Source organism: Cryptomeria japonica, chromosome 7 (assembly GCF_030272615.1).
Source record: "Cryptomeria japonica chromosome 7, Sugi_1.0, whole genome shotgun sequence".
In the NCBI taxonomy this organism is placed as follows: domain Eukaryota; kingdom Viridiplantae; phylum Streptophyta; class Pinopsida; order Cupressales; family Cupressaceae; genus Cryptomeria; species Cryptomeria japonica.
This window is the reverse complement of record NC_081411.1, coordinates 769,379,631-769,393,395: the sequence shown is the minus strand read 5'-3', so window position 1 is coordinate 769,393,395 and position 13,765 is coordinate 769,379,631. Positions and strand designations below refer to the sequence as shown.

The following is a 13,765-nucleotide window of genomic DNA, read 5'->3' as shown; positions in this document are numbered from 1 at the left end:
TTTTGTTGCTTTTCATAAGCCAAGGATTGCAAATCAGAATGAGCTAATGCATGGGTATTTTGCTGTTGTGATTGAGCATTGCTCTCATACATTGTATAAGGTTAACAAGTAAGAGGTCAGAGCTCAATTGTTTGCTGCTCTGTTTTATCTTGCTTCAAACATAAAAATAATTTGAAAAATCTATCAATTGTCTATTGTTGTTCTTAATAATTTTAAGCTAGGTTACTGGGTTCGCCCCTAGGACGCCCTGGTACGGGTCCGGGTTCGACCGGGTCCGTGGTACGGGTCCGGTTCGACCTAGGTTCGACCAGGGTTCGAAAAACCCAGAGTGGGTTCGACCCTGGTCAAACCCAGTCGAACCCGGGCGGTTGGGCGGCCCATAAAGTCAAAAAACAAAGCAAATTTTTTTTTTTTTTCAATTCCGCCTTGTAAAAAGTGAAAGTTATAACCTAAAAACCACTTCTAAAACATTTTATTGACTCATTTCACCTCATTTGTGTTGCAAACAAAATTTTTATGAGAGCAGGTTGAAGAAAGGGTGAACAAAATTTGGCTTCCAAGATCAAAGAGGAGGAGTTGAAGACTGATTTTAGAAGCTTCAACAAGTGTTGCAGCATCATTTCCATACATTTTCAAGCTTCCATTGGCTGCAAGAGGTAGGTTTTTAAACATTTTTTTCCAACTATTTTTGTTTCACAAATTGTCAAACATGAAACTTGAATTTTTTTTCATTATTTAGTTTTTGTTTTTGAATATGTTTATTTTATTTCTTGTCATAGGAACTAGAATGGCATCTACATCTTCCTCCATTGGCAATGAACAAATAATTGCAAAACAAAGAAATGATCCAAATTCTCCCTTATGGAAATATGTGGACATTATAAAACAACTTCCGGGAGGTGGGGGATTCCGTTGGAAATGCCATGGATGTGATATTGAACGTAATAGTTCATATTATCGGGTGGTAGGCCATTTGTGTGGAATAAAAGGAAGAGGCATCAAAAAATGCCCTAGAAAAAATGGTAAACCTATACCAAATGAGATAGTGATGAAATATATTAGGGAGCATGAGGCGGCAGAAGAGAGAGAAGCTCGTAGATTGAACCAAACCGCATCAAAGAAAACAAAGGGAATGCAAGGCCCTTCTAATCCCAGTATTGTAGTAGAAGACCACCCCTTCTTTGCCACAAATGAACTTCAAAGTGAACCACCCTTGACACGTAAAAGAACAAAGGGGCCTTTAGAAACCGCATTCCAAAATGAGAGTAGAGACAATGCTGATCAAGATATAGTAAGGTGCATGTATGCAAATGGGTTGTCATCCAATGTTGTTCGCTCCCCATATTGGAAGCAAATGATAAAAAGTGTTAATGAGGCACCAAGAGGGTATAAGGGCCCCGGTTATGAGAAGGTACGTGGAACATTATTGGAGAAAGAGGTGAAGAGGGTTGAAGATGCATTGAAACCCATAAGGGAATCATGGGTTGAGATAGGTGTAACAATTGTTTCAAATGGGTGGAAAGATGCTAAAAACCGTCCCTTGATCAATGTCATAGCGGTGTCCCCTAAAGGGGCAATGTTTTTGAGAGCTGTGGATTGTGAGGGCCAAATAAAGGATGGCCAATTTATTGCAGAAATTCTCATCTCTGCCATTGAGTCTGTGGGACCCCGCAATGTTGTCCAAGTCATAACGGACAATGCAAAAAATTGTAGAGCTGCTGTTTTGTTGGTTGAGCAACGCTATGATCACATCTTTTGGACACCTTGTGCGGTACATTCACTCAATCTTATGCTACAAAGGATTGGGCAAAAAATAAAATGGATCAAAGATGTGTATGCAGAGGCTGAGGACATCCAGATGTTCATCACAAACCACCACATGTCTCAAGGGATTTTTAGAACCTATTCGAATTTGGAGCTATTGAAGTTAAGTGAAATAGTAATTTAATTTTACATTTTCTGATTTTTTTGAATTTTCAATGTTAATAATATCATTGTGTAAGCTATATTATGTTTCTTCTTTAAAGTTTGGCTTTATTTTTTAATCATTTGGCATTAATTTGTGTTATAAGTTGCTGAGACCCGTTTTGCATCAAACACAATCGTCTTAAGACGACTTGTGAAAGTTAGAGTGGCACTATGCAATATGGTGATCAGCACCAATTGGATTGTATGGAGGCAAAGTAGCACTGAGAGGGCAGAAAAAATTAGGGATAGAATATTGAATGAGAAATGGTGGGATCTTGTTACATATCTCCTAAGTATCACTGAGCCCATCATGAGCATGATTCGCTATACAGACATGGATAGGCCTTGCATAGGTGAGATTTATGATGGCATTGATTCAATGCTTGAAAAAATAAAGGTCACTATAAATGAAAAAGAGAATGATCCTCAGGAGAAATTCTTCAAAGAACTGGAAGTAATTATTGTAGAGAGGTGGAATAAGATGACCACTCCTTTGCACCTTCTTGCCTATGCCTTGACACCTAAATACTATAGCAATCAGTTTCTTGATAAACCAGGAAGGATTCCATCATGGAGAGATCTAGAAGTATCTGATGGGTACAAGGCAGCATTTCTTAGACTATATCCCAATGATGATTTGCGAGATGTTGTTACAAATGAGTTCATAGAATTCGCAAATGGGAATGGTCTAAGTGTTGATGCACTTCGTCATAGATCCAAGAAAGATGCTCATAGTTGGTGGTACTTCCATGGCACATGCTTCCAACACCTACAACCCCTCGCTATAAAAGTTTTATCACAAGTAAGTTTAATTAATTAAAATTTTAAATTTACAAGTTTTAGTTTATTTATAGTTTACTTTGTCTTCATAGGTTGCTAGTAATTTTATTTTTATTAATGTATAACTTTAATTGTTTACTTTGTCTTCATAGGTTGCTAGCTCATCTGCTTCAGAAAGAAATTGGAGCACATACTCTTTCATCCACTCAGTAAAGCGCAATAGGTTGCTATCAAAAAGAGCGGAGAATTTAGTATATGTGCATTCCAACCTACGTCTTCTTTCACACAAACAACATGACTACACACAAGGGGAAACAAAGATGTGGGATATAGAGCCAAAGCATACTGATTTGGATGCTCCTGCTTCTCAGCTTCTTGCATTGACACTTGATGACTCGGAAATTGAGCCAACTTATAGTGCAAGTGCAAGTGGCATTGGCTCATGTAATGTCAATGTCAATGAGGAGGAGGAGGAGGAGGAGGAGGATGAATTAGATGATCCATTTGATGATTAAACTTTAAGTTTATATTGTTGAAAGTTGAAACAATGATACTTGAATATTTTGTCATTTTGATATTAAACTTGATGTATATTATGCTATTATCAATTATGGTATGATCATGATGCTATGATTACAAGTTTATGTTTGTTTTGTTGTTTATATGATGCGATGTGACATGCATATTTTAATTCATGCTTATAGGCTTCACAAATATCAAAAAATATATATATATATATATATATAAAAAAATTACATGTTTTTGTACTAACGAACCCAAACCCCTTTTCAAAATTTTGCCATACCGGCGTACCGGGTTCTTCAAACCCGAACCGGAACCTGAACCTGAACCCGAACCGGCAACCTAGATTTTAAGTCTTAAACCTGCATGATAACTTGCAAAACAATCACACAAATCTGCAAGTCTGAACTCATTGCTATATATTTTATAAAATTTTGCAAAAAAAAATGTGAATTTGGGCAACCAAGTGTCCAGGTTTGCCCTGGATTTGCCCCGGGTTCGCCCTGGACAAACCAGCTTGCCTGGGTATGAACCTTGGCTGAACCCAAAGACAAACCGGACCAGGACCTGAACCCAAAACGAACTGGACCAGAACTAGGGGCCCAGGGCAGCGAACCAAACATCCTAGGGAAAACCCTTTCGAGGGAAAACCTCCAAACTCTAAAGCAACCCAATGTAATATTCAGTAAACTAAACACACTTCCAATGCACTTGCAAAGAAAGCCTTTATAGGAAAACCACCAACTAGAGATCTACAATAATACCAACAACATAACAGTACCTACAAACTTACTATCAATGGTTCCATCTAAAGCACCCTATAAATAGGAAAATAGTACATGAAAGCATTCAAATAGTAATAAGGAAACCATGAGCTAGAACCACCTAAAATGTGACACACAAATCCTTAGTTAGAAATCCAACACCCAAATGCCAAGATGAGACTGCAAAGCTAACAATACATCTTCCTTCATCATGCCATAAGATCCTATGCCAAGATGCCAAAATAAGTCCATATTCCTTCATAATTCCATAAGATCATCATTATCACTCACCAAGTTGAATATTTCATTTTGGCTTAATCAACTCCATTCAAAGATGCCTTATGAGAATCATAACGTGCATCATAAGTTGGTCAAAGACCATAACTCCTTACAACTCTTTTTTGTGTCTTATTTGTTTTACAATTTCAATGCAAAAAGCCCAACTTCTAAAGGCCATAACTTTTGATCTAAGAGGCCAACTGGCCCCATTCAATTTTAAATTGTAAATTTTGAAGAGCCCCATATCACAAGCATATGGGAACTGATGGCAAACAACCCATAATATTTTATATCGGCCAAAAACCAACTCTATAACCCAGAAATTGATTTTTTATATTTCTTAAGTCTTCAAAATCACACTATTTGAAATCTTAACATTAGGAGCGAGCTTGAGACAACTTTCCTATCAAAGGGGCACTATTTAGCCACCATCATGATCAAAAGAAACACAAGCCCAGCTAAAATCATTCTGCAATTTATAAAAAAAGATCTCATCGAGAAGTTGATAGGCCAAGACGAGCACAAGGAGCAAAGCTCTTCAATTTTGGCTTACCTCTTATAGGGTTCTTGTGTGCAGAGAAGAATCTAGATGCTATAAATTGGGCATAAGGACAAAAGGACAAAGAAATTAAAAGTTGTAGTATACTAAACACACAAAAAATTATAGTTTTTCATGGGTAGATTAGAGTAAAACCCACTTCAATTTTATTGGAATTCCCTTTCTTTTTAAGGCCTCAAAGGCCCTTCTATAATTAGATGTTGTCCCTATATTAGGTATTTTCATGTCTTCATCCATGCGTTGCACCACAATTTTTGACTATGCCAAAGATCAAAGAACTATCTCAATTTTTGCAATGCTCAATGTTTGTGTCCAACCACCTAAAGATATTTGATCCACTTGTTTTTGTGCAAGCAATCCTTCATTTAGTACCCCATCATCGTTTCCAAAAGGGGACAAAAGCCCTACTATATGAGGAAGACAATGTGTATCGTCATTCCTTCCACAACCAACTCCAAAGTAGTCAAATGCAACTTAAATTTTTGGGTAGCTTTCTTCTGACTAAGTATCTTAGTTACTTTTATGGCTGTTGTTCTCATACTGTCAACCCTCTATTATTAAAATAGTATTGCAATATTTAGCTATAATGGTCATTTAAGTCGTTTAGTTAGTTTTTAGTTACTTTCTATTCTATAAGTTAGTTAGTACTTAGTATCTTTCTATTTTGTGTTTAGTTAGTTTTTAGTTACTTTCTATTCTATAAGTTAGTTAGTACTTAGTATCTTTCTATTTTGTCTTTAGTTCTCAATCATTTCCATTATGGAATGTTCTTATGTAATTGCTCATATAAGGAGTATTCCTCTCCTTTGCTAACAACAATCAATTATCATTTCATGGTATTAGAGCATAGGTTCTTTTTTTGGCGAATTTTTTGATAAAAAATATTCATGGTCCATTTACCTAGAAATTTCAAGGAAATTTCTAGAAGTTTTTTTATCAATATTTTTAAAACAAAAATTGTAGGTTTTTTTTGGCGGATTTTTTTATAGAATAGAATTCATGGATTTTTCTACTAGAGATCACGGGTTTGACAATTTTTCCACAAAATTGTGGTGCTGTTTTGCAGCAACTTTTTGACGATGTCTAGACAAAATCATGGCTTTTCGTCGTTGACAAAATATTTTGATGGTTTCTTGCTGTTCCTTTTTGCAAATTTTTTAATTTTTAAATCAGACCTAGTTTGCCAGAGCAAGAGTTTTTTGCACGATTTTTTCTTCAAAATCATGGGTTCAATTTTTTGTACTGTTTTGGGGTTGTTCCTAGGATTTCTAGGGCAAACGGCATTTCTACAAAAGTATTGAGTTTTTGCACGACTTTTTTACAAAATCGGGGGTGTTGTTTTTCTCCAAAGCAATGGAGGGTTTTTGCCCTAGTTTTCGTGCCTCTGGATAGCGAGAGGGATGGTTGAACATCTATCACATGTCATTATTGTGGTAAACTTGGTCATATGAAGAAGTTCTGCCAAACACAGTTGGCTGATCAAAAATCCAACCACAGAGGGTCTCAACAGCAAGCTCATGTCGTAGAGCATTCAGAGAAGGGGTCAGCGTTCTATGCATTCATGGCCAAAATACCAACAGATCATGACAAATCTTCTGTATGGTAGTTAGTAGAAATTCATAGTTGAAAAACTCGGACTCGCCACAGACTCGGCAAACCAAAAATTTGGACTCAGACTTGGACTCGGACTCGTGAAAGACTCGGCAAGGACTCGGCAAAAAAAAAACCGTAGTTTTGTTGGTGTTGGAAATAAGCCACACCCGAACCGATGATGGACTGGTTTAAGAGGGGCCAGTAGCTCAGTGGTAGAACACTCCAGCAGCGTATGGAAGGTCCTAGGTTCGAGTCCTAGCTAGTCCATGTCTCAACATGGTATCAGAGCCAGGTCCAGGCTAGGAGCCCCAAGCACATGAGAAGTGTGGCTTAAGGGGGGGTGTTGGTGTTGGAAATAAGCCACACCCGGACCGACGATGGACTGGTCCAAGAGGGCACAGTAGCTCAGTGGTAGAGCACTCCAGCAGCGTATGGAAGGTCCTAGTTTCGAGTCCTAGCTGGTCCATGTCTCAACAAGTTTTACAAAAAAACATAAAGAAATTAATGCATTTAGAGAACATAAGAGCCATAATTGAAACATTACACATGTCACATACTTAGTTTCAAACTTTCAACTCTAAAATGTATAATACCAAGATTTCTTCAATGCTAATTATGCTTTTATATGGAGCCTAACAGACTCAGAGGTTAAATTTTCCCTACTTCCATCGGCGCAATTTCCCCCTATATTTTTCGACAGAGGTTTGGGGGCAGCGCCCCTTGCGCGCTCCGCGAGGCCAAAAATACTTTTATTATTTTATAAAGGCGTCGGGTGTTATTTTTCTTTTATTTTTCACTCCCTCGGTTATGCCAAATGAAGGCAAATTGTTTTTTTTTTAAATCAATTTTAAAGCTTGCATGACTTTTTTTCTGGGTCGCGCGAGTCCATCTGAAAGACTCGCAAGTCCGTGCAAAAGACTTGCGCAAGTCCTTGCAAAAGACTCGCGCAAGTCCTTGCAAAAGACTCGCAAGTCTTTCAGATGGACTTGCCTCGCGAGTCCTTAGTGAGTCGACTCGTGGCTCCCATGGACTCACGAGACCGTGGCGAGTCCGTGGCAAGTCCGTGGCGAGTCCACGAGTTTTAAAACTATGAGTAGAATGACCATTAAGGCAGGGTATTAAAGTAATATTGTAATATTTAGCTATAAAGGTCATTTAAGTCATTTAGTTAGTTTTTAGTAACTTTCTATTCTGTAAATGAGTTAGTATTTAGTATCTTTCTATTTTGGCTTTAGTTCTCAATCGTTTCCATTATGGAAAGATCTTTTGTAATTGCTTATATAAGTAATATTCCTCTCCTTGGTTAACAACAATCAATTATCATTTCATTTCTAAGGTTGCATGAAGATTCTTACCTCCTAATGATCGAATCCAGCAGCAACAATTCCTTGGATAGACTTAGACTAAGCCAATTCTTTAATCTAGCGACAAAATGATTGCACCAAAATTTCAAATTCGAAAGAAAGTCATTTTGAAAATTCAGCATGTTCTGCAATCATTTTGAAGTGGCACTTTTCTTTACTTTGACAAGAAATCTAGAACAATGACATGACTTTACCCTTGATATATTTGATCTTTCAAAGTTGCTTCAATAGTCAGATGCTAGATTCTTTGTCAAAATCAGATGGTTCAAAAAGAGTCCAACTATTATGTCCTCATCCTTTCTACCAACAACACAATAGAACAAAATTGTAGATTGACAACTGCAAACATCAAACACAATAATTCAAGTGTTCTACATACGGTGGGGACTACCCTAATGCTTACATGTTCTCCTTCAGTCAATAGAGCAAACTTTGTAAGTTGTCAAACCGGCAACTCCAAGACAACGTTGATACTATCAATCTTGCAAACGATCAAATAGTTCTGAAATGTGTTGTTTATTTGTTCATATACTATTTTTTCATAAAGAACGAGGTCCAATAGCACAACTATATCCACTGCTAGCCAATGGCACAACAAGAACTTGTTGTCATATTACCAATATTTCTAGGATGCACAATCAAATGGCAGTGGCAAGTAAATGATTTCTTTCTCTATTTCCTTCATGCTTTTAAAATCCGTAACACAAAAGGGATGTCCCACCTATGTGAAAACTTGGCAAAGTTTATCAGATGGCACAACTCCTTGAAGTTGTTAGATTGACAACTCTAACATGATGCACATACTGTTGATCTTTCAAATGATCAAATGGTTAAAAAGTGTTCCTATGGACTTACACACGTGAAATCAAAACTTCCCAAAGGGAAACTGTTTAGCCACTAATATGATCGAAAGAAACACAAGCCTTGCTGAAATCATTTTGCAGTTTATACAAAAAGATCTTGCAAAGAAGTCAATAGGCCAGGATGAGCACTAAGAGAAAAACTTTGTAGGTCACCATGCAATACCAGTCCAAATCCAGCTCACTTGACCATGCAGTTTCCCCCAAGATCAAGCAAACTTAGCTTGCTACGCCATTTGCAAAACCTTCAACAAATGTTGTGCCTACTGAACCATTCATATTAGAGCTCCTTAGCTCACTCATTTTCAAGTAGGTGGTGTTTTTGTTGTGAGTCAAATTATGTCACATTTTTGTTTTCAAGATTCAACTTCATAGTTATTGAGTCAATCTTCATAGACCCATATTTCATGAGCAATGGTTCACAAGAACCCATCTCTCATAAGCACGAATGGTCCACTTGGCACTCATTTCATCTAGTTAATGCTCACAAAAGTGAGCCTCAAGACTTCCTAAAAGGTCGCCCATCACAATATAACTCCAACTCAAGCATGCTTAACCATGGACTCTCCCCCAAGATCAAAACCAATAAGCTTGCTACCAACATTTGCAAAACCTTCAGCAAGTGTTAATGCCTTATGAACCACTTATTTTGAGTTAAGTCACCAAATTGACAAGAAACCGAGTTGTTCTTTTTGTACGAAATGTCCCAAAATCAAATTTCAAAATGAAACCTCTATAAATTTGAATAGGGTTCGAATTTTTTGCATTCAAAACATTTTGAGTTGACAGCAAATAAACTCAGGCAATTCCAACTATGGAATAGCAATTCCAACGCATTTTTGTCACAATTCTAGAGGCAGTCATAGATTTTGACATAAAAATTTTGACTTATTAACCATGTAAAAACCCCAAAGAACAGCATTTCATGAGTTTCCTGAGTAATACATGCCACAGCATGAAAGGCAGAGGCAGAGACATGAATGCAAAGTAAATATTACTAACAGGATCAAACACCTCCTCTGTTGCTCAAAAATCTGGCTGTAAACATACGTCGTGCTACTTAGTGCTAGCCGACATAGCAAGCTCAAACCAAACCGACAAACAAGTTTTTTTGCATTTTAGTATTTTTTGTCACAATTCTAGAGGCAGTCATAGATTTTGACATAAAAATTTTGACTTATTAACCATGTAAAAACCCCAAAGAACAGCATTTCATGAGTTTCCTGAGTAATACATGCCACAGCATGAAAGGCAGAGGCAGAGACATGAATGCAAAGTAAATATTACTAACAGGATCAAACACCTCCTCTGTTGCTCAAAAATCTGGCTGTAAACATACGTCGTGCTACTTAGTGCTAGCCGACATAGCAAGCTCAAACCAACCCGACAAACAAGTTTTTTTGCATTTTAGTATTTCTTGCTGCTCTAAGTGCTCAATTCGAATGTAGCTGACCACATTTCAAACTATAAAACAAGGATATCAATCATTTACTTTTATTGTTGCCGTTCCCACTTAAAGGCACCATAGATTATTATCTATTATTTTGTTGTACAGCTTATTTCATAAATACATTAATATTAATTTATTAGCATTTTAGCATTATTAATATTATTTATTTACATTATATTATTTAAATGTTATTACATATTCATGATTTTTACAATTTTGTACAGATGTATCCAAAATATATTCAGCCCCAAGAATTGTCGTACCAACATACTATAGTGACATACACATACCCATACATGATTCCAATTCGATAACTTAGTATTGGAGCTCCTTGGCTTATTTATTTTCAAGTAGGTGGTATTTTCAAAATATCAAATCATGCTCTCTTTTTTTCCAACATTTAACTATGTAGTTTTTGAGTCAATCTTCATCAATCATATTTTATGAATAATGTTTCACAAGAATTCATCTCTAATGAGTAAGGAATGTTTTTAAAGGACCCCTGGACCTCCATCATTTAAGGAGATGTGATGCCAACCAATGCTTGCATGGATTCCTCACTTGTTTCCTCTTCTTCTTGGGCTTCCCTAACATCTTCTCACTCTTTAGGTTTTGGAGGGGACTCCACATCAAACAAATACAACTTTTGTTCTACACAATAATGACTACATGCACATTTTTCATTACAATTGTAACATAATACATTTTTCCCAATAAAACCCACATCTTCACCTCAATTAGGCATTCAATTGATGTCAAACTAGGGTTAAATACTATTATTAGATTGTTGGCACAATATTTTTGAATGGAGGTGGTTTAGAGAAATGACATTTGGATGTAAACTTATTTTCCACTAACTTAGCCAACCCAATGGCTACCATAATCTCCTTCAGTATGAACATCTTGACCTTGGCTCAAACATCACCATTTATGCTACTAATGAAACAACTCTAAAAATGAAGTTAGTTGTCAAATCTTTCATTTGATTGGCAAGATTTTCAAATTTTGTTTTATAGTCACAAATAGTACCAATTTGGTTAAAGCTCCTATAAAACCCTATCAAGCTAGAAGTTCTATAAATTTTTACCATGTTGGCTTAGGATTGGATTTTTACAATCACTTGTACACCATTGTACGGCTTCTTTTTCCAAGTTGACAGATATTGTGCAAATGCAAATGCAAATGCTACTGCTACTCAAATCAATAGATCCAACTAGTAGGGTCTATACCATCACATTTAGGAAAGTTGTTTTTTGGGCCACATGATGCTATTCTATTGTTAAAACCAATTTTAGAGTAGTTCCCTTGATCAGCCTATGGGTCACAACTACATATTTGGTTGAGGCATTTGATCATTTGTGTCTATTTGGCACTAAGGTTGCTTAATCATACTTTCATGGAAGCTACTTGTGATTGCAACTAATCCATAGCCTATGATCAAGTTACTACCATGATATGGGTCCAAGGGTTACTAGAAAGTTTACCAAAGTTTTATATAAAAATGATTAGCTCAACGAGACGGTCGCAATGGGCTAGGTCCATGTATGACACGAAAGACCACCAAGGCGGACCAAAATGATTCCCAAAGTAATGTATCAAAACAATAAGCTCAATAAGAGGATGGCTATAGGATAATTTTCTGAATGGGAGGTGAAATTGTTAAATACTTTCCAATCTAAAAGAAACTGGCCTTGGAAATTTTAGATTGGCAAATAGTATAAGAGTTGTACCTTAACACAATTTCTTTAAATATGGTTGTTTGAAAGTAGGAATCCATTTACCACTATATTTCTAAAGAATTATAGTCTACCTAGCTAAAGTAGATCTGCCAATGTAGTTGCGAACAATCAATTGGTGGCAATATCCTCCATTTCCAAAAGAATAAGGCTATCAAAGACGAGCTTATACGAGAGAAGGTTTCTATAGTGTATTTGGTCTCTAACTCACAAATATACTAATCCCATTCATAGATAGTGTTGGCCTAATATTTTAGGACTAGCTACAAGGATTGAATTGTCCCATCGCCCACTATCCTATCTCCGAGGTATAGCATGAGTAACTTACCAATGCACCACAAATTACAAACGAGCAAAGGGTACCTAGGGATAGGTTTCAAAAATGTATTTTTTTTTGTTCCTATATATGCTAGGATATATGGAAGCTCAAAACCAAATAAAAATGATGCCCGAGGCCTAGTCATAAACACCCCTCATTGAACTAGACCCTTTATAAGGAGTCTAGCTTAGCCAACAATGATAGGTATTTTGAAGATACTTCAAAACCCTAGCACAAATCTTCCAACCTAAAACCAAAATGAAAATACTGAAAATAAAAAATATTGGTATATTTTGTGCAAGACGCTTAGTACCAATACCTCTATAGCCAATTTTCTATCACTACAATCCCAAGAGGATGAGGTGAGAGCATTTAACGAGCAATCACAAAAAGGCCCAAACTTTTGATGCTACTAGAAAACACAACCCTCGAAAGAGATTTGATACCAAATGTTATGATTCTATAATAAATTAATCCAATAACAAAAAAACAAAGTTTCAAGACTCACCCAAACTTAGAGAATTATGACGCAAGATGAGTCCTAACAACTTGGACTCCGCAAAGAATCGGCTCCCTTTGTAACTAGTGATCTTGTCCCTGGAAAACCCTAAAAGCTTCTCATTCCTTCTGCCAATGATTGGGAATGATGCCCTTCAATGCAAATGTGACAAACGAAACTATAAAAATGCTAAAGTAGTGCAAAAGAATGCAAATACAAAAAATGAGTGTCAAATCTGAGTGGCAAGTCCAATTCCAAGTCTAGTATCAAGGCTAAGTAAAAAATTAGCAAGTTGAGTCCAAGCCGAGTCTAAGTCTTGAAACACCAAGAAATATAGAGAATATGCATGGAAGATGAATTAAAGATCACATAACAAAATATCACAAGCCTCTTCAATGGGGCAGCCTCCTTGCAAAAATACTCAATGTAAATATTTGATGGATGAATTTCCTTTTGTTTAAGGCCTATATTTAAATTAATTATATTAAAAAGACTACCACTCCCCATATATGAGACATAATACATTTAGCTAAAGGTCTAAGCTTTTATTTATAACACCTAATACAAATGTCAAGAGTTAGGACAAGGGGTACTAACATAAGAATATCAGCGATCCTTTTAGCATCAAAAAATACTTGCAAGCCAACATTAAGAGGATTTCATGCAGACTTTGGAATTTAGAACTTTTGTAAATGGTGGAATTGTATTCAAAGAGTTCGTGCAGATTTTCGAGCAGCGGTACCAATTTACAATAGCAAGAAAAATTCTATAAAGAAATATTGTGTTCAGCTTCCAATCATCACCATTCATAATAGCAAACAATCTTAACCCTTCAGCATGTTTAGTGAGCATAGAATTTAGAACTTTTGTAGATGGTGGAATTGCCTTCAAAGAATTCATGCAGATTTTCGAGCAGCAGTACCAATTACAACAGCTTCCAATCATCACCATTCATAATAGCATCTACAGCAACATTTTGATCATAATCTAAGAGCTTGGCGCATGTGACGTATTGAGATCATGTTGAACATTATTTCAAATAAGCTGGATGATGAAAATGTCTAAGTGAAAT

The 13,765-nt window shown here is 36.4% G+C and overlaps 1 protein-coding gene across 11 annotated transcripts in view; it reads right to left on the bottom strand.

The window, feature by feature from the left end:
• LOC131056709 (uncharacterized) overlaps positions 1–13,765 on the bottom strand; it is a 93,677-nt gene that overhangs the window by 39,534 nt on the left and 40,378 nt on the right. The window lies entirely within an intron of this gene.